The sequence below is a fragment of the Pan troglodytes genome, chromosome 2 (genome assembly GCF_028858775.2).
Source record: "Pan troglodytes isolate AG18354 chromosome 2, NHGRI_mPanTro3-v2.0_pri, whole genome shotgun sequence".
Lineage (NCBI taxonomy): Eukaryota > Metazoa > Chordata > Mammalia > Primates > Hominidae > Pan > Pan troglodytes.
The window spans coordinates 184,673,219-184,692,703 of NC_086015.1; positions in this window are offsets into that span (position 1 = coordinate 184,673,219).

The window sequence follows — 19,485 nt, forward strand, 5'->3', positions numbered from 1 at the left end:
GAGGGTATAGCTATGAACAAAACAAGCCATTCGCCTGCCCCTGTGCTTACATTCATACATGCTCCTGTGTGTGAATAAATGTACCAGCCACATGCCTAAAGGAAAGCTCAATGACATTTATTCAACAAGGATTTAATCAACACCCTATATGCACCAGACTAGTCAATAAAGGGAATTTAAGTTCACCTTGGAAACTATAAAATGGCAGTGAGTACAAAAAAAGCTTTCCAAGTGGCCAGTAAACCTAGAACTGAATGGTTTATGTGAAGCAAGACTTAAGAATGTCTTCTTTTATGGGTGTCCAGTCTTTCAAAGTAGTTTCAGACATCTCTAAAACCAGTTAATTCGGTATAGCTTCAGAAAGCTCACCAATCCCTTCACTTGTCAATCGTTGTTAAAATTCAGGGATGAGGTATTAGACCTTAGTGAGCATCAGATCCAGGCAATTCGTTTGCATCATCTAATTTAGTACTCAGACGAATCCTTTAAGATATAGGCTAATGAATCCAATTTGCAGATAATAAAATCAAGGCTCAGAGAGTTTATGTTTCCCAAGATTACCCAGTTGAGAAGTAGCTGAATAGGATTAGAACTCAGAGTTTTCTAATGCCAAATATGTGTACTATTCACAGCATGTTTTCTATAAACACAGCATTCAATATCCCAGTCTAATCTATTTTTTGGCAATGAACATGAATATCAGAACTAACTTATATGATTATAGTTAATCTTTTTGGGCAAGAACAATATTTGCCCAATACCACTCTTTTACCTTATTATGGTGGGAATTAAGGGTTAAATGATGTATACTGTATCAAAACTACTGGTTGAAATTTAAGCCAATGAACAAGAAAATGGTCTCTTTAACTATATGTTACTACTCTGGTTAAGTTTTTTACCAAATGAAAGGGTTATTTTTAACCTTAATCTTACTAAGTTTTAAATTAAACCTATGCTGAGAATTATGAACTGAGAGTTTTCATTTCTTTTTTTTAAGTTGGTTTTTTGGTAGAGTTGAAAAAGCTGCTGACTTGGGATTCCAAAGACTTGGGTTTAAATTTTGGCTTTAAATTTTGGTTGTCTGTGAATAATACTTAGCCATAAGGGTCTCAGTCTTTTTTTCTATTAAATGAGGAATTTAATCTAGTTGCTGTCTCAGGTTGCTTCCAAGTCTAGCTTTCTATGATTCTATGAAAAACAGCTAGCAGGAGCTCTACTTTAAATACAGCATATAAAATATTTGAATACCCCATACTTCCTGAATTCTTCTTTCCTGCAAAAAAAATAAAATAAAATTGTCTGGTATGTTTTTAAATAATGCCTTTAACCAAAACTTTAGTAGATGGTAATTATTGATTGCTCCCCTCTCACAAAAGTTGGTTACATTGCAGCAGTGAATGTTTACTTATTTCTTTGTTACAAAAAAGGAAGAAAGGAAGAAATCAGAAAAGAAAATGAAAGGGAGAAAGGAAGCCAGACTTGTGTACATGTATGTTACATACACACAGGTGATCATATTGTCAATTTTTTTAAGTTCTATGATTTGCTTCTGCCATAGAAAAATAAAGACAATGTTACCCTTCAACAAGTGGTATTCCCAGTAGCAATCATGGCATCCTCCCTTAAGTGAAATGGGAGGTTCTACAAATGCTAGAGTTCCACAGAAATTTTTATTTATTTATTTCTTCTGTTAACAACAGTGAATTTTATGAATTAACTATGAATCAACTTATAGCTTTTTATATTTATAACTATAATTATTCATATTGTTTATGACTATCAAGTCAAACATCACTTAATTATCAACCACTGTAGGCATTTGGATATTTCCTTTTTCCTTTTTCTTTTTGAGACAGAGTCTCACTCTGTTGCCCAGGCTGAATTGCAGTGGCACATCTCGGCTCACTGCAACCTCTGCCTCCCAGGTTCAAGTTATTCTCCTGCCTTGGCTTCCCGAGTAGCTGGGATTACAGACATGCACCACCATGCCCAGCTAATTTTTGTTTCTTTAGTAGAGACTGGGTTTCATCATGTTGGCCAGGCTGGTCTCAAATGCTTGAACTCAAGTGATCCACCCACCTCAGCCTTCCAAAGTGCTGGGATTACAGGCGTGAGCCACTATGCCCGGCCAACATTTGGATATTTTCTAACTGATTTATTTAAGCCTGAATTCACACAAGGAGGTCTTCAAGATTAATCTATTGTTTTTAAGAGACCCCAATTCAGATCAAAACCTTTTCTAACTTCACATATAACTCTGTTGGAAGCATACTCAAGGGAAAGCACCTTTCACAAATAAGTATCACTTTCAACTATCAGTTCACTTTTTCCTCTCTCATCAATCTTGGTACAATTTCCCAAACTTCTATAGAGTGAGTGCAGGTATTAAAAAAAAAACCTCAATTTTTAAAAAACTTGGTACAGATTTTTTTGTTTATTATTCATAATCCACAGAGGAAAGTTTTGTGTCATCTGTTATCTATATGGCTTATAATGGTGACAGAGATACTCAGCAAGTCCATTTACAAGCCTCTGATGTCCATTTTCAGCTGCTGCAGTAGGGAATATGAACCATCAATGCTTTCATTGGAAGGATTCAAGGTACTTCACACCTACTTCATGGAAACAAGAGGTATTGATATATTTTCTGATTTTTAGGTTTCTAAAGAAAGATAAAGAGGCTACTTTCATTCATTTATATATGTATATATTAATAACAGTGAGCTAAGTGGACACAGTAGAACAAGAAAACGTAGTGTTCTTTAGAAAGCCTAGGCTTTATTGGTGCAATTCAAATGGCCAGATATCACATTTATGTCTAAAAAAGAAAAACAAAAAATTTTAAGTGATGACATGGGTTAAAATTGAAGAAAGAACTCTAGTATCACACGTCAGGCTTATTGCTGATAGGGGAAGGTAGATATGAATAAAGGAAGATAAAATTGTGCCATTGACAACATGGGGAAAGTGTGTCATGGTACATTTTGTTTTAACCGCATAAGAGAAGAAGGGTAATAGATCCATTTTATGCTGTATTATGCCAAATCATAGTTAGAAATCCTTGATCCACTTCAGAAGAAATACTTGGCAGCAAAGAGAAATGAATACTTAATTATTTAATTAATTAAAACTAACCTAAAACAAGGACAAATCCTGAAATTATCCACAACCACATGACATGAGGTAGATTTAGATGGCAAAAGGAAATTAACACTTTCCCAAGTAGAAAATTAGTGACATACAGGTATTTTGTTTGGCTACTTTAAAAGTAGGAAAATTTTACACTTAAAATACCTAGTTTGTTTCTCTTTTCTTAAAAAGTCAAAAGACTTTAGAGCACTGACTTAGATTTCTACATGACAATTGGAAGAAACTAGACAGTGGATGCCCCCTTCGAATTGAGTCTCTTCTATTTTACCATAATCCCCACCAGCCCCTCTCATCTTACCTGCAGCTTGGTTACCTACCTGATCCCCTGTAGGTTTGTTTGTTTGTTTGTTTGTTTGTTTTATTTTTTATTTTTATTTTTTTGAGATGGAGTCTCGCTCAGGCTGGAGTCCAGCTCAGGCTGGAGTGCAGTGGCACGATCTCCGCTCACTGCAACCTCCTTTCTTCGCCTCCTGTGTTCAAACGATTCTCCTGCCTCAGCCTCCCGAGTAGCTGGGACTACAGGTGCATGCCACCACACCCAGCTAGTTTTTTTTCTATTTTTAATAGAGACGAGGCTTCCCTGTGTTAGCCAGGATGGTCTCAATCTCCTGACCTCGTGATCCACCCACCTCGGCCTCCCTAAGTGCTGGGATTACAGGCGTGAGCCACCACGCCCGACCCCTTGTAGGTTTTTGAGCATTCAACCCCTGATATCCTAAGCATTACTCTGGGCCACATATTTTATCCTGGTAATGCTTGAAAATATCTCAAGAGACAGCATTATTCACATTTTAAAGACAAGAAAACCAAAGCTCTGGGAAATCAGGTAACTGGCACAATTGTTAATCTAATATAGACTATCATGCTCTTTCTTTCCTCTCTCCATAAATAATGTTTTAAGGATTAGAAAAGTTTAGAACAGCCTGGATGCGTGGCTCACACCTGTAATCTCAGCACTTTCAGAGGCTGAGGGGAGTTGATTGCTTGAGCCCAGGAATTTGAGACCAAACTGGGCAACATGGTAAAACCCCATCTCTACAATAAATAGAAATATTTGCCAGGTGTGGTGGCATGTGCCTATAGACCCAGCTACTTGGAAGGCTGAGGCGGGAGGATTGATTGAGTCCAGGAGGTTGCAGTGAGCCGAGATTGCGCCATTGTACTCCAGCCTGGGTGACAGAGCGAGACTCCGTCTCAAAAAGAAAAGTTTAGACCAGTCATTTTCAAAGTTACTTGCATATTAGAATCAATTGAGAAGCTTAAAAAAAAAAAAGTGTGAGCTCCATCCCAGGCCATATAAATCAGAATCTCTTGAGGTGGTTGCAGGCAAAGATTGTTTTTAAGTTTCTCAGCTGATTTTAATGTTCAGCCAGGGATGCAAATCCCTAGCTTAGGTATCAAAAGACAAGATAACTTCCAGTTTCTGCTGAATTTTGTTTTTAATAGTTTTAAAACACATACAAAGTCAGACAGACTTTTGGCCTTACAAAAAACAATGTACTTGAATGTTTTACTTTTCAAAGTGTATATTGAGTTGTATCAGCAAAGCATTAACAAAACTCCTAAAGTAAGTTGGATTTGACCTAACTCTACATGGATTTTATATAGCCCTGTTTGTTAAAGTACTGAAACAAAATGAGTATTTGAATTCTGGTGACTGTTTGCTGTAGGTATCAACTATCTTCACACGGCTGAATTTAAACTTTGCAGGAGGCCGGGCACAGTTGTTCATGCCTGTAATCCCAGCACTTTGGGAGGCCAAGGTGGGAGGATCTCTTGAGCCCAGGAGTTTGAACCAACCTGGTCAACATAGTAAAACCCCATCTCTACAAAAAATAAAACAAAATAAACTAGCCAAGCATGATGGTGCACACCTGTAGTCCCAGCTACTCAGGAGGCAGAGGCAGGAGGGTTGCTTGAGCCTGAGAGTTGGAGGCTACAGTCTAGGCCACAAAAGGAGACCCTGTTTCTAAATAAATAAATAAGTAAAAATAAAAAATAAACTTAGCATGTATAAGGTGCAGCTGTCCTCTCACTATATTCAGCAATTAAGTTTTATTATGGTTCCCTGGGCAAAGCTGCATCTTTTCTGATGCCTTAGGCTTGCTTTAGGTGGTACACCAAAAGCCCAGTTTGGTCAATCAGCCAAAAAAATAATAAAACTGATTGACTACTTTTTTAAAATAAGAAATTATTCTCATTTAACTGGTCAAATTATTGTAGGTGTGCTTGTTTGTATGTATAGGCAATCTGTAATATTAATGCATATAACTTTTTATTAAATTATTGGAAAAATTCAAAGTAATGTTTTTGTGGATCAATCCAACTATGACTGGCCCTGAACAAAGGAGGATGAGAGTTAAAAATGTAATTATTTACTCATGGCAAAGTGTGGCATAATTTTTGCTTTAAAATAAACTCCATGCATTATAGATGAGAATTTGTTTTAGAGGTCTCATTCGGTCAGAAAAAAGCCGTGCAAATTCTTCCTTCTTTTGAAATGTGTCTTTACCAGTAAGTGTACTGGAAATGATTCTACATTAAAGTGAGTTTTGATACAAATTTAAAAAGCAGCGCCATCTAAAATTAGAATTTACTTCAGACATGACTTATTTTGATGCATCATAAAATTATGAAGATCAATTATGAAGCAAGTTTTAAGATTGCGATGTTCTCCATTTTTGCAAATAGAGCACTAGCTAGTAAATTTTAGAATTTGGATATTCATCCAAAATTAGAAGCTAAAGAAGCACTGGAGTTGGCTATAATTAAGGCATGGGTAAGTGGAGACCTCATAAGCCTGCTTTCAACAGGTATATGTTAATCACTTGGCGTCAGCAGCCTCTATTCACATCCCCAAAGCCAGCTCATTTTAGCTCATTAGTTCTCAAAGCATCTTCATAAGTAGGAATGCTTATAAAAATCTATTTTGCAATAGAATATAGGGAAAGAAACTATACCTTGTCAAAGGTGAGACTGAAACTTTTTAAGGGGAATTTGTATTATTTTAATTATTTTTATGTACAGAAAACTCAGCAGTGTACAGTTAACCCTTTAGTGGCAACTTCTTTAACCTTTGCCTTTCCAGCTTGGCTATGTGAGCCACAGATATGGGACCCAGGACAATACCTCCCCAGTGACAACAGATCTCATCATATGTGTCATTGTAATTAGTCCTAATAGCTTCCACCAGCTTAGCCAAAGCTCTTTTGTCTTCTGAGCTAACCTATGTGAAGGCAACAGTGGTACAGGTCTTCTTAAATATCCCAGTCTTGCCTTCCCCTTAATAATGCAGTAAGGGACCCCCATTTTATGAGACGGGGCAGATGGGAAGACAACCAACTCCATGAGATCCACGTCATGTGCAGTCACTACCAGTTGAGCCTTCTTGTTCTCTACCAGCTGAGCCTTCTTCTTCTCCACCAAAGTGATGATGGTGGTAACTCCTTCTAGAAGGACAAGTGGTCTCTTGGTGGGGATGTCCCCTTTGCCAGTAGCTTTCCTCTCAGCATGGGCCAATAGTCTCTTCTTCTGTTCTTTCCATGTCTCTGGTCTGTACTTGTGGGCCAGCTTAAGCAGCTGAGTGGCTGTTTTGGAGGTCCAAGGCCTGGGTAAACTGGTTAATTGCAGGAGGCACTTTCAGCTACTTATAGTGGATAGCTCTTTGACACGGCAACCTGATATAGTGGGGCCATTTGACAAAGCAGGTGAGGTCCCTTTTGAGCTGGATATCCTGTCCAATGGCAAAATTTTTAGGCCTTTTCTCTAAGAGGGGATTCACCCCTTTCCTGGCCTCCTGCTTCAAGACAGCAGGGTCTAGAGCCACCTTCTTCCCATTGGCCTTCTTTCAGTGTCTTGGGCGGCAGAAGAGACAGTGAGGTTGAAATTGTAATAAAGTTTAGATCAGGGTATTGGACACAGTATTTTAGCCTGTATGAGGTAGATAGGTAGATAAGCACATACATACATACATAAATACATACAACATATATGTATATGTATGTATATATGTACATATTTACACTTACACCAAATATAGATATGTAATACTTAGAAATACAATGTACATTTTGATATTAATGTCATGATATCAAATTCCATATGATGACATAAACTTTAGAGTCAAGTTGTAAATAACAAAAAGTGATTCAAACCAACCTAAACAATAAATGGGATAAATCCTATTTATCCCTTTAACTAGTATAACCAGCATAGCTAACATAACTATAAAATGCAAGGGACAGACCTGGCTTCATTCCGTGACAAATGATATCATCAGGGCTCTATCTTGGTGTGCTTCTCAGACTGTGTCCACTTGGCATCAAGGTAGTGCTGGCAGCCTCCTTTCCCCTAACCCCACCATCATTCCCATTGTATCAGCTCAGCAGCCCCTCCAAAAATAATTTTTCTTTCTCAGTATCTGTAACAGAAAAGCCCAGGGCAGGATCCTCATTAGCCTGCCTTGGGTCATTTGCTTGCCCATACTGATCACTGTGGCCTGAAGTATAGGGTTCTCTGATTGCCCATGCCTAGGTCATGTGCCCACCCTTGTGTCTGGGTGAGGGACGAAAGGGGCACTGTCTTTTTGCCTTCACCAACCACGTGAAGAGGGTTCCCTCATGGAAAAGAATGTTCTGATACGAAGAGAATGTAGAGAAGGGTAGTGCCTAAATAAAAATAACGTATGTTCTGCTTCAACAAACAAGGCCCTTTATACATGGCCCCTGCCTAGTAGTGTAGATCTTTTGGCTCTCATTCCCCATAAATACATTAATTCTAGTCAGACCCAATTACTAGAGTTTCCTAAACTTGATGTGTTTGTTGACTGAATGAATGAGCAACTGTATCAGTAGAGGTGCCTCTATGCTATTATTAAGTTTGTAGAAAACTTGAGGCCTCCTGAAGAGTCCAGATTATGTAAAAAAAAGTCATGTTCCTAAATGATCTTTATTATTTTATAAGGTATTGACTAAATATGAAAGTGGACTCATCGATGATGGTTATATATGATATTGACTAAATATGAAAGTGGACTCATTGATGATGGTTATATATGAATGTACTTCTACTTATGTATGCAAATATCTGTCTCCTTTCTTAGAATAAAGGCAGGGACCCATTTGTGCTTGCAGCCTTCAAAGCACCTACTATAATGTTATGCACTTACTATGTGATTAGTAAAAGTTTCAGAACTAAAATGTATTAGTTCCAGTACTTAGGCAGGGCACTTCTTGCTTTTCCAGGATGGCTATTTTCCCTCAGGAAGCTACCAAATACTATGATTTCCATGTGTATATCTGATGAAGAGACTCTGCCCAAGTGTAAATATTCTGACCTGTTAGTAGTTGCCCAGAGCAGCCTGCATAATAAAAATTGTGTTTCCTGATTTCTAGATTGAAGTTGAGCACCAGAACATTCTAGAAATATTAGGGTCCATGGGTGGCCAGGTGCAGTGGCTCATGCCTGTAATCCTAGCACTTTGGGAGGCTGAGGCAGGCAGATCACTTGAAGACAAGAGTTCAAGACCAGCCTGGCCAACATGGTGAAACCTCATCTCTACTGAAAAATACAAAAAAAAAAAAAAAAAAAAAAAAATTAGCTGGGCATGGTGGTGCATGCTTGTAATCCCAGCTGCTTGGGAGACTGACAACATGAGAATCAGTTGAACCCAGGAGGCAGAGGTTGAGGTGAGCCAAGATCATGGCCCTGCACTCCAGCCTGGGCAACAGAGTGAGACTCTGTCTCAAAAAAAGAAAGAAAGAAAGAAAAGAAATATTAGAGTCCATGGGTGATAAAACTCCTAGTTACAGAGTTGCCTCTATTATTTGCAGGCAGATTGGCCTAACCTGTTTTTTAAAAACGCTACAGGGATTTTTAGAAGGAAGTACTAAGTATGCACCAATTAAAATTTGTTCTGTGAATTCTTTTTCTTTAAATATGGGTCAAATCTACCATATATACTACTGTTAATAGATCACATTAGTATAGTGATTTATAATCTATAAATTCCCATTCATAAATTTCATAATACTTATAACTCATGTAAAAGTTAAAAAATACAAGGTTTTAGTTGACAGCAAGTATAAAGTGAACCAGTAAGTGCTTAGTTGCCAAGAAACCTAATGCAATTTCAGACTACGTCAACAGAAGTAAATGTCTGGACAAAGGAGGTGATATTTTCATTGCCATCTGTACCAGTTAGAAAACATCTGGGGTGTTGTTTAGCTATGGGCTTCATCAAGTTCTAAGAGGGACATTGATTGACACAGCTGGACTTTTTCCAAAAGATAGCATCCCAGAGGGTGTAAGAGCTCAGGCCAAGTCACATGAGTAACAGCTGAAGGAGCTGAAGATACTGAGTCTTAAAAAGAAACCCACAATAGTTAATTGAAAAAATAGCAACAGACTCTAAATACTAATAGGGCGAATTCTTAAGAATTAGAATTCTTAAGAGATAAGAATTAGACCTTTTCCACAGATGAGCTAAAAGCTACACATTTTGATTCAATATACTTTAAGTTGTCCTAACAAAAATATTGTTTTCAAATGACATGATGATCTACCTGTCACTGGAAATTATAATTCAAAGTCTGCGTGATTGTATATCAGGCATACCAGCCCTACCATCTACTAGCTCTGTGATGTTGGACAAGTTACTTTACCTTGCTGAGTCTCAGTTCTCTAATCTTGAAAATGAATTTTTAGTATTATTGGAAGGATTACATGAGACAATGCAAGTCAAGCCATCAGCACTGTCTGCTCAGAGTACATGCTCAATGAGGGGCAGCATTATTATTAGACTGACTTGCAAAGGGCTTCTCTAAACTATGCAATAATAATAGAGGAGGAAAATAATAGTAGGGTTTAATTCCCTAGGCCCTCTACATAACCAAAAATTGAAAAAGATTGGTGTGGAAACCTTTGTCTTCTATTGTGTTCTACAGTGATTGATGTTAATGATACTTTTGTCTTGAATTTTCTTTGAAGCCTCAGCCAAAAAAATTATCATTTTTCTTTCCTAATAAGCAAAAAATGTTTATTGAATACCTCCCTGACTTTATGGAATACCAGAGTATTATTTTTAAGCACTTGGAGAGGAGAGTTACTCAAGAGGTGGTGGAAGTAGAAGAGGGTGGATGTTGAGCCAAGCAAAGGCCAACTTACAATTTGTGATATATGCCATGCATAAAAAAATAACATGAGACACTTAAAGTGGAATACATGTAACAGAAATGTGTAATAATATGTAGCCCAAAAGCAAGATAGAATTGATGGGAACCATTCAAATTCCATCAAATCACGAACATTTGGCAGGCACCACGTAAGACTTTGAAGAATAAAAGGTGAATATAGGACATATAAAAATAACTATAGGAAATGATCTCTGCCCTAAGGATTTTACACAGAATAGTCTGAGAGACAGGAATATGTAGAATTCATTGTAAACACAAACAAAACAATTTAAAGCAAATGCCATGTGATATGGTTTGGCGGTGTCCCCACCCAAATCTCATCTTGAATTGTAACTCCCACAATTCCCACATGTCATGGGAGGAACCCAGTGAGAGGTGACTGAATTACAGGGACAAGTCTTTGCCGTGCTGTTCTTGTGATAGTGAATGAGTCTCATGAGATCTGATGGTTTTAAAAAGGAGAGTTTCCCTGCACAAGCTCTCTTCTCTTGTCTGCCGCCATGTGAGATGTGCCTTTCACCTTCTGCCATGATTATGAGACCTCTCCAGCCACGTGGAACTGTAAGTCCAATAAGCCTCCTTCTTTTGTTAATTGCCCAGGCTTTGGTATGGTTTTATCAACAGCATGAAAACAGATTAGTACAGTAAATTGGTACCAATAGAGTGGGAGCACTGCTGAAAAGATACCTGAAAATGTGGAAGCGATGTTGGAACTGAGTATCAGGCAGACACTGGAACAGTTTGGAGGGCTCAAAAGAAGACAGGAAAATGTGGGAAAGTTTGGAACTTCCTAGAGACTTGTTGAATGGCTTTGCCCAAAATGCTGATGGCAATATGGACAATAAGGTCCAGGTCCAGACTGAGGTGGTAGCAACTGGAAATGAGGAACTTGTTGGGAACTGGAGCAAAGGTGACTCTTGTTATGTTTTAGCAAAGAGACTGGTGGCATTTTGCCCCTGCCCTAGAGATCTGTGGAACTTTGAACTTGAGAGAGATGATATAGGGTATCTGGCAGAAGAAATTTCTAAGCAGCAAAGCACTCAAGAGGTAACTTGGGTGCTTTTAAAGGCATTTAGTTTTATAAGGAAAGCAGAGCCTAAAAGTTCAGAAAATATGTAGCCTGACAATGCAAGAGAAAAGAAAATCCAATTTTCTGAGGAGAAAGTCAAGCCAGCTGCAGAAATTTGCATAAGTAACCAGAAGCCGAATGTTAATCCCCAAGACAATGGGGAAAATGTATCCAGGGCATGTCGGAGGTCTTCACAGCAGCTTGTATCACCACAGGCCCGGAGGCCTAGGAGGAAAAAATGGTTTAGTGGGCCAGGCCCAGGTTCCCCATGCTGTGTGCAGCCTAGGGACTTGGTGCTCTGCGTGCCAGCTGCCACAGCTGTGACTAAAAGGGACCAAGGTACAACTCAGACTACAGCTTCAGAGGGTGCAAACCCCAAACCTTAGCAGCTTCCATGTGGTGTTGAGCCTGTGAGTGCACAGAAGTCAAGAACTGGGGTTTGGGAAGCTCTGCCTAGATTTCAGAGGATGTATGGAAATGCCTGGATGTCCAGGCAGAAGTTTGCTGCAGGGGCAGGGCTCTCATGGAGAACTTCTGCTAGGGAAGTGCGGAAGGGAAATGTGAGGTTAGAGCCCCCACACAGAGTCCCCACTGGGGCACCACCTAGTGGAGGTGTGAGAAGAAGGCCACCATCCTCCAGACCCCAGAATGGTAGATCCCACTGACAGCTTGCACTATGTACCTGGAAAAGCTGCAGACACTCAATGCCAGCCCATGAAAGCAGCTGGGAGGGAGGCTGTACCCTGCAGAGCCACAGGAGCAGAGCTGCCCAAGACCATGGGAACCCACCTCTTGCATCAGCGTGACCCAGATGCGAGATATAGAGTCAAAGGAGATCATTTTGGACCTTTTAGATTTGACTGCCCTGCTGGATTTTGGACTTGCATGGGGACTTTAGCCCCTTTGTTTTGGCCAATTTCTTCCATTTGGAATGGCTGTATTTACCCAATGCCTATACCCCCAATGTGCCTGTACCCCCATTGTATCTAGGAAGCAACTAACTTGCTTTGATTTTACAGGCTTATAGGTGGAAGAGACTTGCCTTGTCTCAGATGAGTCATTGGACTGTGGACTTTTGAGTTAATGCTGAAATGATTTAAGACTTTAGGGGACTGTTGGGAAGGCATGATTGGTTTTGAAATCTGAGGACATGAGATTTGGGAGGTGCCAGGGGTGGAATGATATGGTTTGGCTGTGTCCCTACCCAAATCTCTTGAATTGTAACTCTCACATGTCATGAGAGGAACCTGGTGGGAGGTGACTGAATTATGGGGGCAGATCTTTCTGTGCTGTTCTTGTGATAGTGAATGAGTCTTACAAGATCTGATGGTTTTTAAAAGGGGAGTTTCCCTGCACAAGCTCTCTTCTCTTGTCTGCCACCATGTGAGATATGCCTTTCACCTTCTACCATGATTGTGAGACCTCCCCAGCCATGTGGATCTGTGAGTCCAATAAGCCTCTTTCTTTTGTAAATTGCCCAGTCTTGGGTGTGTCTTTATCAGCAGCATGAAATCGGCCAAATACACTGTGGTAAAATAGAATAGAAAGCAGCTGATGCAAGTTAGGGAGGTCAGTTTGCAGAAGTGATATTGGTTGGTATTGGTCTTACCTTTCTCTAAGTGGTGAAAGGAAGATAAGCATAAGACACTGAGGATACCAGTGGTCAAGATAATGAGATGTGGAAGAGCATCTGTCTTCCAGGGATGGCAAGCTGTCTGGAGTGATTTGAGTATAGAAGTTTGTGAGGAATGAAGGAAAAGAAGGAAATGGACCCAGAAAGGCAAGGGCTGTCAGATGTTAAGGAGGGGAAACCAAGCTAACAAACCGAATAAGGAAAGGACCTTTGGGGAGCTTCCACGAGAACATATTCACTATTATGTATCATCCCTTGTGGGGTTATTGATGACTTGTTTGGGCCAGAGGGTAACCAAATGTCCTGGGAATGTTGCTGAACTTGTGTTGAGACAACTGGTAGAGGTCTCAGACTAAGGAGATGAGGGAAGATATAACTCAGAGAGCAATTAAAACTTCTTGCCTGAGGAGTGAAATCATGAAAATTGTGTTTGGGGAAGGTCAGACAAATACAGTAGTTATGAAGGTGAGAGGGGAATTGACTAGAGGCCAGGAATTAGGCTTCAAGACAATCTGAAGGAGTCTGTGTGTGTGTGTGTGGTCTGGCTAGGGAAATGGTTAGGAAGTACTGAGATAGGAAAGAAACAACAGAGGAGTAAGTGGAAGGATTAGAAAAGAAATATGTAGGTGTCAAGGGAAGGAGAGGAGTAAATATACTATATAGAATCCCCAAAGTAGTGCTGTATAACCATATATATCTGAAGGATGCTATGACTCAGGTTGGGCTTTTGGTTCCTTTTGGGTTCCTGTACTGTACTACTGTTCTGCTTTTAAAAAAGGAAGAAAGGAAGGAAGGGAAAGAGGGAGAGAAAGAGGAAGAAAAAAACACTATCTTGCTATCTCGTTGAAAGTCTTCTTTCCTTATTTCCTTAATTTTATTATTTATTTATTTATTTATTTTTGAGACAGAATCTGGCTCTGTCATCCAGCTGTAGTGCAGTTGTGCCATCTCGGCTCACTGCAACCTCTACCTCATGGGTTCAAGCAGTTCTTGTGCCTTAGCCTCCTGAGAGCTGAAATTACAAGCATGCACCACCATGCCCAGCTAATTTTTGTATTTTTAGTAGAAATGGGGTCTCACCATGTTGGCCAGGCTGGTCTTGAACTCCTGACCTCAAGTGATTCACCCACCTTGGCCTCTCAAAGTGCTAGGATTACAGGTGTAAGCCTTCAGACCCAGCCTATTTCCTAATTTTAATTCCATACAATCATAACTTCTTTATTGGGTATATAGATCCTGCACTAAGGAAGGGAATTTCTGCATAAAGGAACTAAAAAGGGATTAATTTCCCTCACTTAAGTTTGCAACAACTAAAGCAGAAAGGAAATAGGCTTTTATTGTTTGGAGCTTTGTTAGCAAATCTACAATGGAATTTTTGTTATTTATAAATTGGAGTATTCTAAAGATGACTGTGGAGCAAGCTTTGTCATCTGTGGGCATCATAGGCCACTTCTAAACCCAATCTTGTTAATTAGGGATGCAACCTCTTCTCAGTCTGTTGTCTTAAGCTGAAAACATCAAAAGCCATGATGTTTTCAATACGCTTTGACTAAACTCTCTAAGAATTTATTATTAAAATTTTGTGTGGTTATATCCGAAGATTTTGTTGCATGGGTATTTCGTCATCAGTAGTAAAAGGGGGCACATACCTTGGTGCATACCTATAATCCCAGCTGCTCAAAAGGCTGAGACAGGAGGATCCCTTGAGCCCTGGAGTTAGAATCCAGCCTGGGCAACATAGTATGACCTCATCTTTAAAAAAAAAAAAAAAAAAAAAGGAAAAGGAGGGCAATCTAAGTTTCTCATAAAATGGAATTAGTTAAATAAATTATGATGCAGCCATATGATATACAATGAAATATTCTACAGCCTAATAAAATCTTATATCAACACATTATTTAATTTCATAATGTTCACAATATGGTGTTAAGTGAAAAGGTACATTAAAAATAGTCTGTACTGCATAATCCTATTTTTGTAAAAATTAATTATATGCATATATGTTTATGCATAGAACAAAGAATTGAAGAATATTCATTAAAATATAAGTTATCTTTGTAGGAGGTTTTTTGGCTTTCAAAGATAGACACTTTATTATTGACAGTAGTGAAAAACCAAAGCTACTTAAATGCTCAACAATATAAAGTGGCCAGATAAATTAGGGTACATGCAGAAGCTGAAATACTTTAACGTCATTAAAATTATGGTTCTTGGAAAATTTTAGTAATGCCCAAAGTTGTCCATAATGTAATATTAACTGAAATATATATACATATGTACACACATTTGGACAGTTGCCAAGGGCTTGGACAGTTGCCCTTTGAATGCTAATACACCTGTGATGAGAAGGGAAGTATCTTTTGTAGAAAGAAGAAGCTACTTGAGAGAGAAAGAGAGACAGAGCTATCTCTGTTGTTAGAAGGAAAGCTTTATGACAACATGTTTTCAGGTTTAATGGTTCTAATTTTAAAATATATGTATATACATAAACACACACACACGTGAATACTTTAAGTATATATGGATATATACCCAAATATTTTCCATATTTTCCATATTTGGGTATGTTTAAATACATGTTTTCCACATATATCTGGACATGTTTTACCTGTATAATTAAGAAAATAAAGTTCTGTGTCTTATAATAAAACACAGAACCATGTAACCAGTTCTCAGACTTAAGAGCAATACATTTTTTAATATAATTTCAACTTTTGTTTTAGATTCAGGGGGGTATATGTGCAGGTTTGTTACCTGCTATATGGCATGATGCTGAGGTTTGAGATATGAATGATCCCATCACCCAGGTAGTGAGCATAGTATCCAATAGGTAGTCTTTCAACCCTAGCCCATCTCCCTCCTTCCCCCTTTAGTAGTCCCCAGTGTCTATTGTTCTCATCTTTATGTCTATGAGTACCCATTGTTTATCCCCCACTTATAAGTGAAAACATATAGTATTTGGTTTTCTGTTTCTGCATTAATTCACTTGGGAACATGGCCTCCAGCCGCATCCATGTTGCTGCAAAGGACATGATATCGTTCCTTTTTGTAGCTTCATACTAGTCCATGGTGTATATGCATCACATTTTCTTTATCCAATACATTGTTGATGGGCACCTAGATTGATTCCATGTATTTGCTGTTGTGAATAGGGCAGCAATGAATATTTGAGTGCATGTATCTTTTTGGTAGAATTATGTATTTTCTTTGGAGTATATATCCAGTAGAGGGATCGCTGGGTTGAATGGTACTTACCAAGTTCTTTGAGAAATCTCCTGACTGCTTTCCATCATGGCTAAACTATTTTACATTCCCACCAACAGTGTATAAGCATTCCCTTTTCTCCATAACCTTACCAACTTCTATTGTTTTTTGACTTCATAATAATAGCCATTCTGACTGGTGTGAGATAGCATCTCATTGTGGTTTTGATTTGCCTTTCTCTGATGATTAGTGATGTTGAGCATTTTTTTTCATGTTTGTTGGCCAAATTTGTGTGTCTTCTTTTGAGAAGTGTTTGATTGTTTTCTTCTCCCACTTTTTAATGGGGTTGTTTCATGCTGGTTGAATTATTTATGTTCCTTATAGATTCGGGATATTAGACCTTTGTTAGATGCATAGTTTGTGAATATTTTCTCCTATTCTGTAGATTGTCTGTTTACTCTTTTGATAGTTTCTTTCGTTGTGTAGAAGCTCTTTGGATTAATTAGGTTCCACTTGTCAATTTTTGTTTTTGTTGCAATTGCTTTTGAGGACTTAAACATAAATTCTTTCCCAAGGCTGATGTCCAGAATGATGTTTCCTAGGTTTTCTTTCAGGGTTCTTATGGATTGAGGTCTTACATTTAAATCTTTCTTTAATCCGTCTTGAGTTGATTTTTGTATATGGGAAAGGTAGAGGCCCAGTTTCATAGTTCTGCATATGGCTAGCCAGCTATCTCAGCACTATTTATTGACTAGGAAGTCCTTTCCCCATTGCTTGTTTTCATTGACTGTGTTGAAGATCAGATGGCTGTAGGTGTGCGACTTTATTTCTGGGTTCTATATTCTGTTCTGTTGGTCTATGTGTCTATTTTTGTACAAGTACCATGCTGTTTTGGTTACTGTAGATTTATAGTATAGTTTGAAGTCAGGTAATGTGATGCCCCTGGCTTCATTAGTTTTGCTTAGGGTTGCTTTGGTTATTCAGGCTCTTTTTTGGTTTCATATAAATATTAGAATAGTTTTTTCTAATTCTGTGAGAAATAACATTTGTGGTTTGAAATTGATATCACTGAATCTATCAATTGCTTTGGGCAGTATGGCCTTTTTAACAATATTGATTTTTCCAATCCATGAGCATGGAATTTTTTTCCCACTTATGTGTGTCATCTCTGGTTTCTTTCAAAAGTGGTTTGTAGTTCTCCTTGTGTAGATCTTTCATCTTCTTCGTTAGATGTAGTCCTAGCTATTTTATTTTCTGTGGCTGTTGTTAATGGGATTACATTCTTGATTTGGCTCTCAGCTTGAATGTTATTGGTGTATAGAAATGCTTCTAATTTTGTGCATTGATTTTGTATCCTGGAACTTTGCTGAAGTCATTTATCAGTTTCAGGAGTCTTTTGGTGGAGTCTTTAGTGTTTTCTAGGTATAGAATCATATCATCAGTGAAGAGAGATGATTTGACTTCTTTTCCTATTTAAATGCCTTTTATTTCTTTGTCTTGCCTGTTGCTCTGGGTAGGACTTCCAGTACCATGTTGAATAGGAGTAGTGAGAGTAGGTGTCCTTGTCTTGTTTCAGTTTCCAAGAGAAATGCTTCCATCTTTTGTCCATTCAGTATGATGTTGGCTATGGGTTGTCATATATGGCTCTTATTATTTTGAGGTAAATTCCTTTGATGCCTAGCTTGTTGAAGGTTTTAATCATGAAGGGATGTTGGATTTTATCAAAGGCTTTTTCTACGTCAATTGAGATTATCATATGATTTTTATTTCTGTTTATGTGGTAAATCTAATAGTTATCTTTGGATGGTGATTTTTATATTCTTCTTTGGCCTTTATATTTTCTAGAATAAATATACAGAAAATAATACTTCTTAAATAAAGGAAAAGTACTTAAAATACCCTTTTAATGGCATTTCAGTATACTTTTATTTTGAAGCTTAAAGCATCAATATATTTGTCACACTCAAGTGGTGGCTAAAGCATTTTTTAAAACAATTTCTTTAATTATTTATTTAAGTGAAATTCATCCCAACAAGAATGGCTCTCAAAAGAAAGAAAAATGAATACTTTATTTGTCATTTAGAAATATTTTATTTTCCTGTAACGATGCAGTCAGAATAACTATTTTGGTCTTTTTGTTCAATCTGACAGCTCAACATTTCTTGGGTATACATGTGTAATCCATAGGTAGTGAATTTGGAAGAAGTAAAGAGATGAAAAGGGACTTTCTGCTTGGACAGTTGCCCTTTGAATTGCTAGTATACCTGTGATGAGAAGGGAAATATCTTTTTCTTTTTTTGAGATGGAGTCTCACGCTGTCCTGCAGGCTGAGTGGTATGATCTCAGCTGACTACAACCTCCGCCTCCCAGGTTCAAGCGATTCTCCTGCCTCAGCCTCCCAAGTAGCTGGGACTACAGGCACATGCCACCACGCCCAGCTAATTTTTGTATTTTTAGTAGAGACAAGGTTTCACCATGTTGGCCAGGATAGTCTCGATCTCTTGACCTCGTGATCCACCTGCCTCGGCCTCCCAAAATGCTGGGATTACAGATGTGAACCACTGCACCCGGCTGGGAAATGTCTTTTATAGAAAGAAGCTACTTGGGAGAGAAAGAGAGAGAGAGAGGGATCTCTGTTGTTAGAAGGAAAGCTCTATGACAACATGTTTTCAGACTAGAGATGAAAAAATTACTTTCCAAAAAGCTGAACTGAGATTACAAAATGATAGGGGTGTGACTCTCAGAGCATCCTGGGCAATGTGATAAGCAAGGGAAGCATGGCAAGTGTGTGGCAGAGAACTCAGCAGAACCTGAACTGGTCATTCTCCCCACGGCCATGTGACTCTGAGAAGACGCCTGAGACATATCCTGGGAATGGAAAGTAGAGAGAGAAAGAGAAAGCCAAGCCTTGAGAAGTCTCTTTCTCTCTCTCTCTCTCTCTCTCTGTGTGTGTGTGTGTGTGTGTGTGTGTGTGTGTGAAAATGGCATATGAAAAAAGCCAGAAATATGTAATTTGATTTGGTACGCTAATCAAGTTGTGATCCTTAATGAAAAGAGTTATGGCTTCTCCATCAGTCAACCCAGTGAAAGGTTAAATACTGCAGATGAGAGGTTAGAGGATAATGGCACAGTGACCATAGGAGCAAGGGAGATACTACAACCATGGAAAATGAGGGTTCTCTTTCATACCATACCAGATTAAACGTCCTAATGCACAGCTCGAATCAGATTATAAT